Source organism: Cottoperca gobio, chromosome 21 (genome assembly GCF_900634415.1).
Source record: "Cottoperca gobio chromosome 21, fCotGob3.1, whole genome shotgun sequence".
Classification (NCBI taxonomy): Eukaryota; Metazoa; Chordata; class Actinopteri; order Perciformes; family Bovichtidae; genus Cottoperca; species Cottoperca gobio.
Genome location: NC_041375.1, coordinates 15,444,474 through 15,460,885, shown reverse-complemented (window position 1 = coordinate 15,460,885; position 16,412 = coordinate 15,444,474).

Below are 16,412 nucleotides of genomic sequence, written 5' to 3'. Positions count from 1 at the left end.
GTCTTTTACAATGATTACATTTGTGTCATAGTGCATAAGTAATAGTTTGAACACCATTTGCATTAGAATATTTGATGTATTCAAAAACAACACTCACCAATATTTTTTTTCTTTTCATGTTGTTTTAACAAACACAGTCTTCACATCAAAAATTATACATATTCACAGGAGGTACAATAAGCAGGATAACCTCATATTTAATTTTAGAACATTTTGCAAGAGTACATAATATGTTGCTTGCTTTAAAGGGAGAGGTGTAAAAATAAGTGGAATCATCATTCAGTCCCTTGGAGTGTGCCTCCTTCATTCTCCCATTTTTCAGGCTGCATCACTTGTGTTGAAAGTGTCCCCATTTGTCCTTTTCATTCCTCCCTCCTCCCTCTCCCTGTTTGGCAGCTTTAGGGCAGGTCTGACTGATGACGGGGGCTAAAAGTGATCCCTGAATCCTGATATTAAAACCCAGCATGCTCATTCTCTGCAGCAAACCATCACTAACACACAATGCAGCTTTTGCAAGTAGACATAGATTTGCACATGCACATAGATACACTAATTTCCTCCCATTAACACTGACAAAATCTCAGCACTCACATCGTCTCACAGTGCTTCAGTGTACTACACGGTTATTCCGTGTACGTACTTCTCTAGTATTTGGGGATTACTTTGATCTGCTGCAGTCAGACCAAAGTAATCAGGCTGATCCAGAGCCCTCTAGCTGAACTGGCAGCAGCATTGCGTGGATTTCTCATTTAAGTGAGGATTTGGTTTACTAACAAACAGGATCGTGCCATCCGTTACTATAAAGTCCAAACATCATGTTCTGTGTCTGCCATGCTGTAGATTTTTAATCGATTCAGCTTGAGTAGACACTTTTTTTTTATCGGAAAAACGTGATCCAGCAGAATGAGAGGTTTATTTGTTTTTAACAGTGTTAACGGTATATCTGGTTTAGTTTCCTCTCTCCCTGACTACATAGGATCTGTTGGAGTGTAAGCTGATCTATAATTCATATTTTTCTGCCAGGAATCAAACTATGATGAAACACCAGGATTACAATCTGCATGTTCGCAAAAAAAAAAGTAAGAGAGGATCTAAAAGTTGTCTCTGTTCGAGCTCATCTTGATGAATCTTGCCTTTTTTCTTGGTCTTTTTCTCAAGGACATCAGCCTATCACAGGGGAAAAACATCAAATGTGTGAGAGGAGGGAAGGATTTTGGTTTGCCACATTGCTGCCCTCTTTCCTCTCTTCATCTCCTGACTCCCACACTCTGCTTCTTTATGGCTCCAAGATGGAGATTTGGCAAGGGCACACAGAGAGCCGGCAACATTTGTCTAGTTCTGTTTGTGTCGTGCTTAAATGCTCCCCCCCCCCCCCCCCTCACACAAATCTAGAGGCTGCGGGAGCGAGTGTGCAGTTTGTATACGCTCTAAATGTTATTTCATACACTTCTTTTTCTGTATTCTGATCTCTCCACCAAAAACAACATACAGGAAACATGCGGTTTTTGTGATCACTTTGCAAAAAACACAACAACAAACTAAACATCTATGATTATAAGAAGACAAGTTAAAGTAACCTTAGGTAGGTTATTTACTAGCCTATCTATTCCGCCATTGTTTTTTTGTTAATGACACATGATTGGTATGTTGTTATTTATGGATCTTATTTACTATCTTTATTGAAAATGAATTCAAGATTCAAAATTCAAGACACTTTTTGCACATTAGCCGATATTGTTGCTTGCACAGATTCCCTGCGATCCAGCTTCAGCCCTTCTCCTCACACTTAGTCTACTTCTGTGCACGCGTGAAACATTTGCTCTCAGATTTCTCTGGAAAAGTGGGTTCCAGTGTAGCTATTAAAGTGAAAAATAAAAAGTATGGTTGCTGATATATGTATAATAACTGTCATTTTATTCCAAAAGTGGTAAAACAATGCCAGGCCAGTACATATAATAAAGCATTGGAGGGCAGAAGGGGATGAATGAAGCTGATTAAAGAGTAACCGTCCATCTGGGACGCTCTAAAAGTGAAGCAAACACACCCACAACGAGGTAGTGATAATTTCACTGGTCAACACTACACCTGGCATACTATTGGTTGGGGAATTTTGTTATTGCACAAAAAGTCCAAGACCAAAGGAGAAATCCGAGAGCAGACGTTTCACGCGTGCACAGAAGCAGCCTGAGTGTGAGGAGAAGGACTGAAGCTGGAGGGCAGGAAATCTGTGCAAAAAAATATATATCTGAGTGCAAGCATGCCGTTTGAGCAGAAGAAGAGCATATCTAACCTCAAGCAGGGACATTTTCGGTGTGAGGCCATGGTTTTTGGGGAAAGCATTACAAAATCTGAACTTGAAATCAAGGAGGCATGTTCTCAAATTGAAAAACACGCTCTTGAATAAAGATAGCAAAAAGGTTCCATATTCCTTTTCAATATTTTAGTGACAAAAAGTTATACAGAAAAGTGGGAAATCTGGTTTTAGAAACATGTTTTATATTACTTCAGGCACAAGGGGGCTTTGAGCTAACGTCAGCATGCTAACATGTTCACAATACCAATGCCAACATGCTGATGCTAAGCAGGTATGTTTACCAAGTTTACAACATTAGTTTATTTGTTAAGCATGCCAACAATTGCTAATTAGCATTAAACACAAAGTAGGCTACAGCTAAGGTGGATGGGGATGGCATTAGTTTTGTTCAGTCCGGACCAAAGCTGTAGTGTAGACTCACTGACTGCCATCCCTAGAACCATGATGCTGATGCAAGGCTAGAAAATTGAAACATCTGTGCACCAAAATCCAACATTATGATGAAACAATAGAACAATGCCATATCCTCCTCCTCAATTATTTAGAACCATCACAACCATAAAAACAGTTGCATATACATTTCATATTTCTATTTTAATTAATGCACAACAAGCACAACTGACACAAATCAAACACACCCACAACAGGTCCATGCTGGGTCTAGCTAGCTAAAATACTAAACGCTAACTTGCTTGTGGTGGATCTACGTGTACATCCATGGGGTGGATGTAATTTTTACCTTCAGTAAGTTGTGTGAGACCTTTCTGCTCTCAAACCTTTTTAATTTAAGGAGTGCAAGAGAGTTGACTGGTTATCTTATATATGGAGAATGAACGAGTGGAGAAATTGAACTTAAGGCAGATTGAGGAGTACTTCGCGGTGCTAAAGCTCGGACAATGCTCTTCAGACGGGTAAGTAACGTCACTACAACTCATTTGTAAATGTCACACCCACGTACGCGGTGTGTTATAACGGTACAGTGTTTTCGCTTACTGGTATGCGTGTTTGTGGGCTGTGTCGAGTTGACTGTATAGCCTAGTGTTTTTACTTATCTGTGTCGGTTGCCTTCTTTATTCGGCATATTGTTTAGTGTATGTAGCCTCATAATGCTTCTTGTTAATAGCTCTTTTTAATTTGTTGTTGGTCATTTTTACAGATTCAAGATTTGTATTTGTCACATACCGTATAGCCTACAAACAAGTAGGCCTTCGTATAGAGTTGCTGATTCTTGCTTCTGCACAATAAATTCAATAAATTATTGATAGCTAAATAAACAAAATATAGGCCTACCAGAAGGAGCAACATATACAAAATGGTAATCATATACAAACTACGAAATATATACAAAATAGTTAACATATACAAGATAGTAAACATAGTTAAACGTCTTAATTAAAGTGAGTCGTGCAGATTCTTCTTTTCTGGTTAGCCTAACTCTTGGTCTACTGTACATAGAGGAAGGATGCAGTATATTAATTATGGATTATTATTTGTATGCACAAGTTGAAAATGAGAAAGGGAATTTTTTGTTGGTTTGGACATAAGGGTGATGTTGTTCCACTAGTGCATACGACTTATTTTTTAGATTAAGGTGCGCTTTAATTGAATAGTTCTAACAATTAGACTACCATTACTGATCTAATTTAATTTGAGTACATTTTTACACCAATAATTTTGCTTTTACGTTTGTAAAATATCTGGCACTCTTTCTATCCTTGAAGTTAAAGGGATATGAAGACATGGTAGAAGGGATGTGTCCTCTTGCTCTGCACATCTGCTCTACACTGCTTTTTTTTTTGTCCCTCTGTTTTCACTACATGGTTTAACTTTCAGTCCATTGTTTGAGTGTTTGGTACTCTTCCCCCTAACATTACCACACAGCATGCACACGCTCAACATAATTTAGTGTGTATGATGTCCTGTGTCACTTATTCCCACCAGCTGCTTATGGGCTTGTGATAAGAGATTTAAACTCCCTTCTCACTCTGTTTTTTCTCTCACAAACACACGCTCACTCACTGACAAACTCCTGAATCTCCTTCTCTCTCTCACTGACTCGTGCTCTCTCTCCCTTTCAACTACTCCCCCCTCATTTACCCAAACTGGCACACTCCCCTCTCTCCCTCTATCTCCCCTTCTCTCTGATGGGATGTCGGTTGAGGATTTTTGCCTATGGGTGTAGATGTAGAGAGAGCTGGGAGTAGATTTTTTTTCTCTTGCCTTCTCTCTCTCTCTCTCTCTCTCTCTCTCTCTCTCTCTCTCTCTCTCTCTCTCTCTCTCTCTCTCTCTCTCTCTCTTGCTCTCTCTGAGTGTTTCAGATCTTTGCAGCTGATTGTCTCTGGATGTTATTTCCTAGCTGAAAAGAAAGCATCAAGAACTACGGGGGAAATGTTACAGTGAGGTATGGTGCCGCTTGTCTTACTATCGATTTTGAATGCTTAGTTTATTACATAAATGTGTTTTGAACAAACATCTCACAAAAAGTAAAATGTCTGCCTCTGTCTGTATCCATTCTGCTTTATATGTTTTCTAAGGGAAATACCATTTCTTCTTCTTCTTCTTCTTCTTCTTCTTCTTCTTCTTCTTCTTCTTCTTCTTCTTCTTCTTCTTCTTCTTCTTCTTCTTCTTCTTCTTCTTAAATGGCCACTGTTTGTCTGTAGACTGGCCTTTTTGTTTCTTTCTCTTTTCTCCCTTTCTTGCATGCTTTTGTTTGCCCTGAGATGTTGCATGTGTACCGGCTGGCAGCACATAAAATGGAAAACAGGTTTGTTGGCTTGATCACTGCACATGCAAACACACTCCTCAAGTAAGCCTTTGGGTAGTTGATGTCAGTTGGGAATTGTCCCAGATTCAGAGGACCTTGGGCAGCTCTCACCCAAACCCTGTGCGGTTGTGTGATGTGTGTGGGGCGTCAACTGGTGTATCACTGGTAAGAGGGAGTGAAACAAAAACAGAAGCATTGTATCGGCCAGACAGAAATGAGCAGCGAGGAGACAGAACCGTCCGTAAAGCTTTTTCTGCTTGGTGTGACAGAACGTCGCTGAGGAACAGGCAACAACATAACTCTGCCTGTGACACCCCACAAAACTCTGCTATTGTTACACAGAAGCTCACAGATGGGCTCATTCAGACGTTTGTGTGTCTGTGTGTGAGAGTGTGTGTGCATGTGAGTTGAAGTTGTTGGCGTCAAACCCTTGGAAGGATGTGATGCAGCGTTGTAACTGTTAAACACCGTGTACAAAAAAAAAAAAGAAAATCAATCACTGTAATGTGTGCGTGTGTGTGTGTGTGCGTGTGTGTGCGTGTGTGTGACACCCATCTGTCCTCCTGCTCAGCCAGATTGTGGGCCTCTGTGTATGGCAGCGTTGCATGGAGGTATCACTCTCTCTTTTTATCTCAGCCACATGGTTCCATAATGCCATTTTCCAGCAGTTGCCTTCTGGCTTGTCGTTTTTCTTTTTTGTCCCTCCTTCGGGAACATGGCAAAGCGTGCCGCGTTGGTCTTTGGGTGTAGCTGGCAAGAGGCTAAAGGCTTGAAGCTGCAGTCTGTCGGCCTGTGTCAGGACGCAGCCCAGTCCCCTGTGCTGTGGTCAGCTGTTGAACCACATCATCTCAAGACTTAGTCACCACCCTCCCTCATAATTATGGGCTGATTTATGGGCTGAATAGGATCAGGACGAAGAACAGGAGGAGGATGGGGAGAATAGGATGGCTGTGCAAAGACTTCCCAGCAAGAAAGCTTTTTGATGGATCTGCTGCTGTCAGAGCTCCAGAGGTGTTCAAGGAATATACAGCCCAACCCACCCCACTGTTTCACTCATGTAAAGCAGCCCACCAGCTGAGTTGCAATGCTGAGGCCCCGTGGCTTTGGCAAGATTTAAATGACACATTTTATGTATGATTAAGGAGGGGAATACTTGTTCGCACAGAGGTCTGTGAGGAAGTGCGGTGTGGTCGTGACAGTCACAGCTGCATTAAATTCAGAGAGGATCAACTGTAAATGACAGCCTCCACCTGTTACCTGGAACCTTTCTGTCTGCTATCTCATCAGTCAAGTTAATCTGGTGAATAATTCCTGTTTGCTAACACCTAACTGTGGGCCTGTTGGTCAAAAGCTTTGAGCTACAGTTTGTATGTTGGTGTGTCTTGGTGTGTCTACCAGCTGATCTATTCTTAGATTGGAGTGGCCGTTTCATATGCCTGACATCAGAAGGCAAACAGCTGACTGTGCAGACAGAAGGGGGGTGGGGGTGGGTGGGATTAAGGGGGTTACCGTTCATCTGGGGAAGCCATAGATTAGTTTCACCCTTAAATCTGATTAGTGCAAATTGTAATCCACACCAATATGTGCTATCTATAATTGGCAAACTATGACTTGAGACAGATGTCTGTCATGTATGAGTGGAAATGTACATCTATAATAGGTATACATTTGAATAAAAGCAACGGGCATTGTGTTTAAGAATTTACTTTAATGTTGATTGATTGTTTGGTCTTAAAACTGTCAGAACAATGAAAAATGTCCACTCCAGTTTCTCAATGTCTTTAAATGTCTTGTTTTGTCAGTCCAAAATCCAAAGATATTCAGTTCTTTGCCATATAAAAATGGTGAAAAGCAGTAAATGTCCACATCAGAGAGGCTGAAAACAGCATGTTCTGCCATTTTGCATGGAAAATAACTCAAATGATTAATAGATTATCATAATAGTTAATAGTTTTATTTTCTTTCTGTCAAGCGACTAATCATTGCAACTCTTGTAGAAATCTGTCAGCTTCTTGTCAAAACCTGGCGCCTACATTAACCACACACATTTGTGTCAGAGATTCGGGTGTGTTAGCGAATAGCAGCTAAGGTAGCCTCAAGCTGTCAGTCGGGGCTGAAGACTACAAGTGACATCACTTATGGCAATTTATCCGATATTGCGCAGCTCCCTCTGGAGCGACAAAAGGCTGTAAACAACTTTTTCACATATGCAATAGTACTCCCCAAGACTTGTAAAATCAAGAAATTCCCCTTCAAGAAAATTTGTAGAAAATGTTTGATTATTTCTAAATGACTTAAATAATTAAATTAAGGCTAAATTGTCTTGAGTTAATCTTCTGTTGATTTAATTAATATACTATTTGTTTTAAAGAGTCTTTTGACATGTCAAAGTCCTATGCTGGAAATAGAATTTAATTATATAGATAGAGTGGAAACCTAAAAACAAGAATTTCAATCCATAACTTTTGTCGTTGGCATTTTTCTTCTTCCTTTGTATCGCAGGTGACTGCATGACTTCAAAAAAGGATCCTGAGATGAATATGAAATTCCAGACTATTCTTATAAGTGAGGCCCACGGGACTGGGCAGTTGGCAACCTCAAACAGCAGCTAAAGCTGATGACAGGTGGTGGGAAGCACTGCTGGCAGCAGCAGCAGCAACATGTTATTTGGGCGTGGAGCACTTCCAGCAGGCTAAGATTAAATCCAAACCTTTGGTCTGAGATTTTCCCCTATCTGATGAAACAATGTGATCAAAGCAGAGCAGTCTGCATGGATCCAATACTAAACAGGTGCTTCGGTTTGACCAAGCCCTATATGATGGTAGTCTTTGTCAGAGGAGGGAGAGGCTGTTCCCCATGTGACCTAATCTTTCTATAGAAGACTTCCGCATATTAATACAGGCTTGGCGGCCTTGCAGACTTTGTTTCCCTTCCAGGGCTATTATTGGACACCCTGTCAATAAGGGACATCAATGTTAGGGTCAGTTTTGGGGCTTGCCAGGACTTGCTTCTGCTGCATTTGTGTGTATGTGCGTGTGAAAATGTACCGTATGGCTTCTTACCTGTTTTTACCCTGAACTGAAAAAGGGGGAGCTGTAAATTGAGGTAGAATTTGCCGGAATTTGTGCTTGCAGAAAGAGAAAAAGAGCAGTCCATACTGTCGTTAAAGGTACTTAAACATTATGAAGGTAATTTCGTGTGTAAGAGTAGGAGCTGAAATGACTACGTAGATTGTTTGACATGGCAAGGATGTGGATGGACTATGTTAAAGTTCTCCTTTAGAAAGAGGAGGAAGGGAATAGAGCAGTTAATGAAGCAGCTGAGCACCCCCCCAAAGCAGTAAACCTAGGGGAAACACTGAAGGAGTATACCGTACGTGGGCAGGTGTATGAATTGTAGCCGCTTTACCGATCCCATCACATACACACATGCACACAAACACTTGTCCACCTACCAGGTTTTCTCTGCCTGCAGCTAGATAGTGTATATTAGAGGGCTGAGTATGACCCAGCTGCAGAGTCATGCAAATGATTTATACAAGACTGGTTAAGCATTCCCTTTAAAAAAAACCCACTGCTTTGATCCATCCAAGAAGCCGTGGGGGGAGTTTACGCTGAGATGAAAGATAACGTCTAGCTGTGATGTTTGTGTGCTTGATTTCAAAGATGTCATCTCACATTCAACCTTGATCAAATTAGGTCAATACTTAATGGGGCATGATTCCCCCCTCTTACAATGCTATGATACGCTCCCACCTACTATCATGTTAATCTCCCACAGATCCCTGTCACACTGTGGTCTCTATACAAGAGAAGGGATCAGAGAGTTGGATGAAAGAGTGAGGCGAATGGCTGAGAAAAAGACTAACTCACAGCATAGTTGGATTGATGGTGGAACACAGTGATGGAAAAGTGAGAGGAATCAAGGTGAAGGGTAATGTGATTGGTGAAAAGGTCGTATGAAGGAAGGGACGATAAAGGACTGACAGTCTCGTATTCGGCATTTTCTCTGCTCATTTCTGTAAGTGTAGATAAGAGTTCAGAAGAGAAGGGTAATGTCTCTGTGAAGCAACATCTGTGAAGGGAATTGCTTCGGCTTTGGATTACGGGTTCTCTCCTCAGGTGTGTGCGCGTGTGTGTCTGTGTGATTTGAACCACTAGTCTGGTAATTCCATGCCCCTGATGTACCTCAATTCAGAGATTTAATACACTCTCACCCCTGAACACCTCTCTCCTTCTCCACCTTCCTCCTCTGTTCATCCTTCTTATTTGCCAATTTGCTCTATTAGTAGAGGGAGTTTAGCTCAACTAAAACCAGGGCTCCACACATAACTCCCTGTAACACAGGGCTGATAAGTGTAAGAAAGGGTTGTTAAGTCAAGGTTAAGGCTGATATTCATAGTGAATGGGACCTGGTGTTGCAGCTCGGCTACAGCTACAGCTTCATGAGAGGCCAGACACTGCCTAGCTCTTTGCATCTGTGTGTATGAAAGAAGCGTCCCCAGTGTGACTCTTGGCATTACTGCAAAGTCGGGGTTCGTCCAGTCCAAAGCAGTTGTTATAAATAAATATAAATGACAACAGATTGCTTTATGTTGAGTATTAGCCGTCGCACACAGTCACAAAAAGACTTAAAGAGAGAAAAATGTTGCTTCTAATTGTGTGGATGTCTAGTCTGGCCAATTATGTAACCCATTGAAACTATTAATTCAGTAAACTAATTAAATTATCCCTTTTTGTGTGTGTGTGTGTGTGTGTGTGTGTGTGTGTTCATCAGTGCTAAAGATCCTCTCGCGGTGCACTGAGCAAGAACAGGAAAATGTGTGATTAAATTCCTGCAAGGAAAAATGTGTGATGTTAGAATTCATCAGTGAACAGTTGAAGTAAACTGTGACTTACTACACATGGAATTAAGGCTGATAAGAGAAAATGTGTTACTTTATTGGTGGTTGGGTAAAACCACCATTTATTATGTGAGAAGCAACAGAGAGATTTAGAATGACGAGCGTGGGATCGATGTAGACAGATGGAGAGATTTTCGAGGAGATAAGCACGGGAAGCGAATTAAAAACCAGATGATGTGTGAAAAGATGTGACAGAGAGGAGATCCCTGTCTGTACCAGGGATACCCCTCTATGTCTTTCTCTCTTGAAGCATCTTGATTTACTTGGTCATTTTTGTATTACTTTTATAACCTCCTTCTCTGCCTCCAGACTAAAGTCTCCTGACTTGTTTTTACCCTTATGTGTCTTCCTGTTGCTGCTTTTGATCCGCCCCTCTTCGCCCGTGTGGTTGAATACCTTTCAGCGGCTCTCTCAGTCCTGCAGGTGAAGATGAAAGTAGGTAGGAGGGAAGAGTAGGGAGGTGATTGGGAAGAGTGCAAGGTGAAATGGTTTAAGTAAGGCAGTGATGGACATCTTAAGTCTGTGGAAGTGTTGAAGAGAGGGCTTGCTGGGAAAATAAATGTGGATTCGGGGAGAGGCCGTCTCATAATTGAATAAGGGAGACGGCTTCAGACTGGGTGGTGCCGTGTAAGTGTGTGTCTTTGTTTGATTTGTCTCTCAGTGACCAGATTTTCCTCCCCCTTTTTCCAAGGTCAACATGGAGATTATTAGCAAGCGAGGCACCGTAGTAATTATGGTGATGGCCATTAACTATTCATCACCTCACTCTACACTGCTGGGCCAAGTGCTTGTGTGTGTCTGAGTGTGTTTGGGAGTTACAGACGTACACATCTGTGCATCAGTATTTAGGCTCCGTAATGTGTTGTTTTGCTGTTTGTCTGTGTGCAAATGAGACAGCTGGCTCACGTCTCAACAGGAGTCTTCCACGCGCACCTATTCAGGCTGTGTTGTGTCTCCCTTGTCTTCCAGTTCTCTTTGTCTGCCAGTTCTGTCTTTATGGGCAGTCCTTGACAAAAGTACGCCCGTTTGACCACAAACTCTTCAGGGCGTGTATGCTACATGAGGTGAATCCAATGCGCCTCCCCTTTTTGTGTTTTTGCACCCTCCTACTCCTTTTTGTACACCAGCGATGTGATGGTAGAGAGTAGGGGGGTGGGTGCTTGTGAGGATGGGGGTGTAACTGTACCCCGTCAGATGGAGTATGTGGGCTGGGGTCTGGAGAGGGGGAGGGACGTAGAAAGAGAAAGAGAGAGCGGAAGAGAGAGACAGATGTAAAAGAATGAACAGCTCCAAGCGGCAGAGTTGCCATAGCTACGGGGGAAACGGATGAATGAATGACATCACAGTGGCGGGGAGGTGAGGGAGTGTGAAATTGATTTGGTGACGGAGCACGGGGAGGCGGCTCTCGTTGGGCTTTCGTCAGGCAGACACATTTCTCTCTCCTCCGTACCCTGGTGTCTCCTGTGGACAGGCTCTCCCCGGTAAGGCTCCGCTTTTTCTCTCTTTCCTCGCTCCTCATCAGAGTGAAGGCTGATTTAAGGGTGAAGTATGTGTGATTTTTCTTTTTTTTACTCTGATAACTATCTTCAGGTCTTGACAACATGTGAGACGGACATACAGTAGAGAGAGGACATGTTTGTGGCAATGTGCATGGATGTCATGTGGTGCTCCCGGCATGCCACTGGGAATGAAAGGAAAGGCAGATGTGGCGTGCAGTTGTCACAAATCTAAATATACCGTCAAATGCTTAGTGTGGAAGAATGTGTGTCTTTCTGGCTGGGAATGAACAGCTGATCAAGTGCAAGAATGTTTACAATGTACTGAGAGATCCTCACTTTAACGACAGTTAATATCTGTGTATAGCTTGTCACACTTAAGGGTTGTTGTGGTTATGTATATGTGTGTTAAAAAGAGACATGCACTGTTGAAACCGTGTTGTCGTCAAGAAACTTGGTGTGTGGATGCCTCTCTCTAACGGAGATCAAAGCACATGGAGCACAGCTCATTGAACAGCACCCTTGGAGTAGCTAAAGTCTCTCTAAAGAACACTTCAGAAGATAAGCTACTTTTCTCAACATTGGAGTGTGAGCCTGTCTCCTCTGATATAAAGAGTGATCTAACTTCGCAGTGCACCACCCTGCTGTGAGTTCATGGGCAAAGCCCGTGCCATTCATCTGGCTGTGTGATTAATTGCAAAGTTCAACTGCATTGACCCCTGAGGAGAAAACAGCCAGAGTTAAAAGGTTGGTGCTAGAGGTCACAGCAAAGCCAATCAGAATCCATAGCTCGGTCTTCCCTTTGGCCAGCATCCAGAATGAGGGAACAGATTACACTGAGGATCAAGGGATCAAAAATGTTGGATGGATTTGGAAAACATAATCCATTACTAGGACTATCAACTGATCTACAGATCTGTTGGAATGTGCCCTTTATCACAGTGTGGAGGTGATTTTGTGATGGTGGTTGGTTTCACACCTTTTAGTGACTAGCATCTAGGCAACATTGCTTTTGAGAAGAGCTTTCAATCTCCAAGGACACTCTCCTGCAGGTAATCTAGTATTATGGCCTTCTGTGGCAGGTAAATGTGAACAGTGCTGTCTTCCTAGTTCAACAGAGAATATTTAACAAAATACATTTACACTTGACTTTGCATTATTCGGCTGTATATCTTGTTCGATTCAGACAATTATAGCAGCCAAGTAAAAGGGTAAAGGTCATGACAATACACGTAGCACAATACCTGTATGGTTAATGCCGTGGAAATGTTGGGGATGTTTTGAGGAAATCAAATTCCACGTAGTTTACTTTAAACTTTAGTTCCAAGGTCCACATTGTGATGTTTAGTGGAGCAATTGATGCTGTGAAGGTGTCTGGGCTCAGGACTGTGGGAAAGCTCAGAGCATCAATTATGAATAGGGAGGGGATGAATATAAATGAGGCTATTTCAGACAACTTAATTTGAAACTGAGGAAAAATATCCATGGCAGGTGTAGGAAACTGCTCTGTAGGTGGGCGTCACTGTGCTTTTGTGTCTGCATAATCCATGTTGTACATAGACTTCAGGCGATCTAGAGAAATCAGAGTGAACATTAAAGGGCTCAAGTACAGACAATACAAAGCAGTGCTGCCATGTCTTTTCAGTCAGTTTAAAAGCTTGCCGAGTGAATGGCTGTAAGTCTGCCAGCTTTTTGGATGGCATGGTTGGGGGCACAAGTGGGTCAGGAGTGGAGAGCCACGCCAGCTCCGATCGCTCTATGTCTCCACTCTGAGAACAGAACTGCCCTCTAGCAAAAACGCAACTCAACATAGTGTTTTGTTTTGTGTTACTGTTGTAAGAAATGTATATGAAGTCACCCTTTTTTAATGCAAGTTTAGTTTTATTCTTTTATTATTCTCTATTTCATAGTTCACTCTTCATTCGCTGTTCATGACGACTGAAAAGGAGGAGGCGTTTCAACGAGGTAGCTTAGCGACATGATGAGTTACACCGTACTGAAGTCAGCTCATGCGTGTGAGTGTGAGTGTGTGTACGTGTGTGTGTGTGTGTGTGCGAGTGTGTGTGTGTGTAGTCAGTCCATATTCCTTGTGGTGTCAGCTGGTTGGCAACACTGTGGTCTGATATGATGACTGGACCTGTACGCCTGGAACACTTCCACATTTCAACATGCATACACACACAGACTGTGTGGAGGGTTTTGGCATGCAGGTCTACCTTATGAGTTATAGAGAGACTTATAATTCGCTAAATTGTTTCATCAGTAACTTTCATTTTACTGTATGTACTTGTTTAAAAAAACAAAATCTAATCAGTAAAGCAACAGTCTTTAGGGAGCATGACGATTGCTGAAATTAGGTTTCCCGCGGTAATTGTTGTAGAAATAAAACCCATTTAGTTATTTATGCTATCAGCGCCCATGTTCATTAAATAACTTTTTTTTAATAAACGAGTTATGAATAGGCAACTAGTTGGACTACGGAGCTTCATTTAGAAGCTTAAAGTGTCTGCTCCGTGGGGCTCCGTACAGCAGCAGCAGAGCCGCAGCACAGAAGAGCAGGAGTCTAATTTCACTCATCACACCTATGCTAATGGTAATAGGGAACCTGATAAAGTTAATGAGACAATCTGTAAACTTTTGGTATGAAACTGTGCAGAGGACGGAGCGGTTGCAGCCGACGCGGCGCCGGGTTGAAACCTGTGTGGCACACAGGTTTCAACCCGGCATGACCACACAGCCATCCTGCGTTAAATATTAGAGGTAGCGCTCTGAGCGTCATCAATGAATAGCGCCCCCCCCCCCACCCCCACCCCCCAATTTAAGTCTTTCAACTTCAACTGCATACTTGCATGTTGCTAATCGGACCGTAAACAATGAATGGCGTACAGAAAAGGAAGTCTTGGCCCGGATGTCAGCTGGCTCCACTAAAAACAGCTGGCAACGGCGTCGTCCCAAACGGCGAAAACCGTCTGCAGACCGATAGCCAATGAGTTCAGAGATTGTTATCTCTATTGGTCACAACTGGAAAACCTTCATCTATGGTGTGAAAGGAAAATATGTAAAGTGGATAATTGGTGTTAAAGTTTGACCTTGTCACTCCTTGCAAGCCTACACTAATCAGTGGCAGCAGTAACCCATGTCAGGTGAGAAGTGCAACAGCATGCAAGGTAAAGAGTGATCAGAGACATATAAGGACTTGTATGTGTAGCATGTGTAGTCTGTTTGAACTACTTTTTCCTCAACTTTTGCTTGTTTTCTTTAGTTCTTGACCCCTACACAGTTCATTCTTCTCCACTACTTTCAATAGGTTTCAATGTCATTGTCACTGTTGAGTTGTGAGAGATTGAGAAAAAACAAGAAAAACACTTATCAGATTTCCAGTTCTTCAGAGAAAGATGTTTTCTTCAGCCTCCCCTCTTCTCCCCTCTCTGCACAGCAGCGTTCTATAATCAGTTTAGACATCACACATGGAACATTAGATTATAAAGAATGATAAATGACTCTGTGCTTGTTGTCTGGTCTTGTACAAAAATTGTGCTTCAAACAAATGTGTCACTTTTTATATTTTATCGGCTTGATGCTGCTCTTCTCAGTTGTTCAGAGGCGAAAATGCAAACATGATTGCACAACCTTGAGTTTGCAAAAGTTAGTTTCTGTGACGCTTGAAAAAGGCTTTTTACTTTTTCTCTCACTGTCAGTCTTTGCTTTTAACTGCATGTCTCCACTCTCTTTGTTTATCAAGACTTTCTCTTTTTCCAGTAGGCTGCAGAACGTTTGTTGATGGCAATGTCACCAAATGTCTTTGTGCTTGCTGTGTTTGCCTTGAGATCCGTTTGTTTAATGGCTCTTAAAGCGAGACGGGAGAACTTGCAAATCGTGGGGATTATATGGAGATAGGAAAATCTTTATTTAGCACGTTGAGCTTTGTCACAATTTAAGCAAGTTTTGCTAAAAACTAGACCAATTTGTCAGGGGAAACATATCAATCCTGTCAAACCCCACTTCTATATCCACAGTGAATATGTTTTGAACATCTTAACCTTTCATTTCATGTAAAAACTGTCCTCTGATTTCAAAGTAGTCACAATTTGCATATGACTCAAACAGTGCTATAAAGTTGTGCTCTTCAAATCATTTTACTCAAACTAATTACTGTTATGCTGATAATTATGTAGTCTTTCTCTTCCTACTCTCTCCTCACTGGCTTGGAACATACAAGTGAAACAAATCTAAATCTAATTATCTTTATTGTCCCTTGAAGGGAAATTGGTTTGCCTCCAGAATGCATACAAAACCCACAAAATCCTAAACACCGATGGACAAATACAAACGACAAACAACAGGACATAGTATACAGAGTGGTTCAGAGTAGGAGGTTTTTCAGCGTCCGTGTCAAAGTTCAAGTAAACAATCCAAGCGGTCTGTGCAAATGAGCAGTTTACAGACAACAGGTGAATGTCAGCAGAGACAAACCTTAGATCTCTTGGTGCTCATTACAGGCACTTTAAAACGACGAGGTTCAATCTGTCCGAAGTGGGTGATCATGGCACTCTAGAAGGGAAGTAACCTTCCCAATCGTATATACATTAGTGAGCTAGGCTTAAAATCTTACTAGCAACTTTTAATGAGACTCCTGAGCCTGTTTTTTGTTGGTCAAAGTCAAGTTCCAATACCAGCTAGATGATAGATAGATACTTTATTTATCCCGAGGGAAATTCAGAACAAAAGTGATCTCTATAAAACTTTTATAAAAGAGTCATCATCTCGGGGGAGACATCGAAAGAACACATTTTCCTCAACAACAAAAACAGGCGTTGTATAACATTTTTCATCGTGGATGCAGCATGGGATTCAAAACACAGTAGCTGGTTAAGTATAAATGTACATGTTCAGGAGTGTGTGCTCATCACAGTGTGTGTGTTTGTGCACACTTGC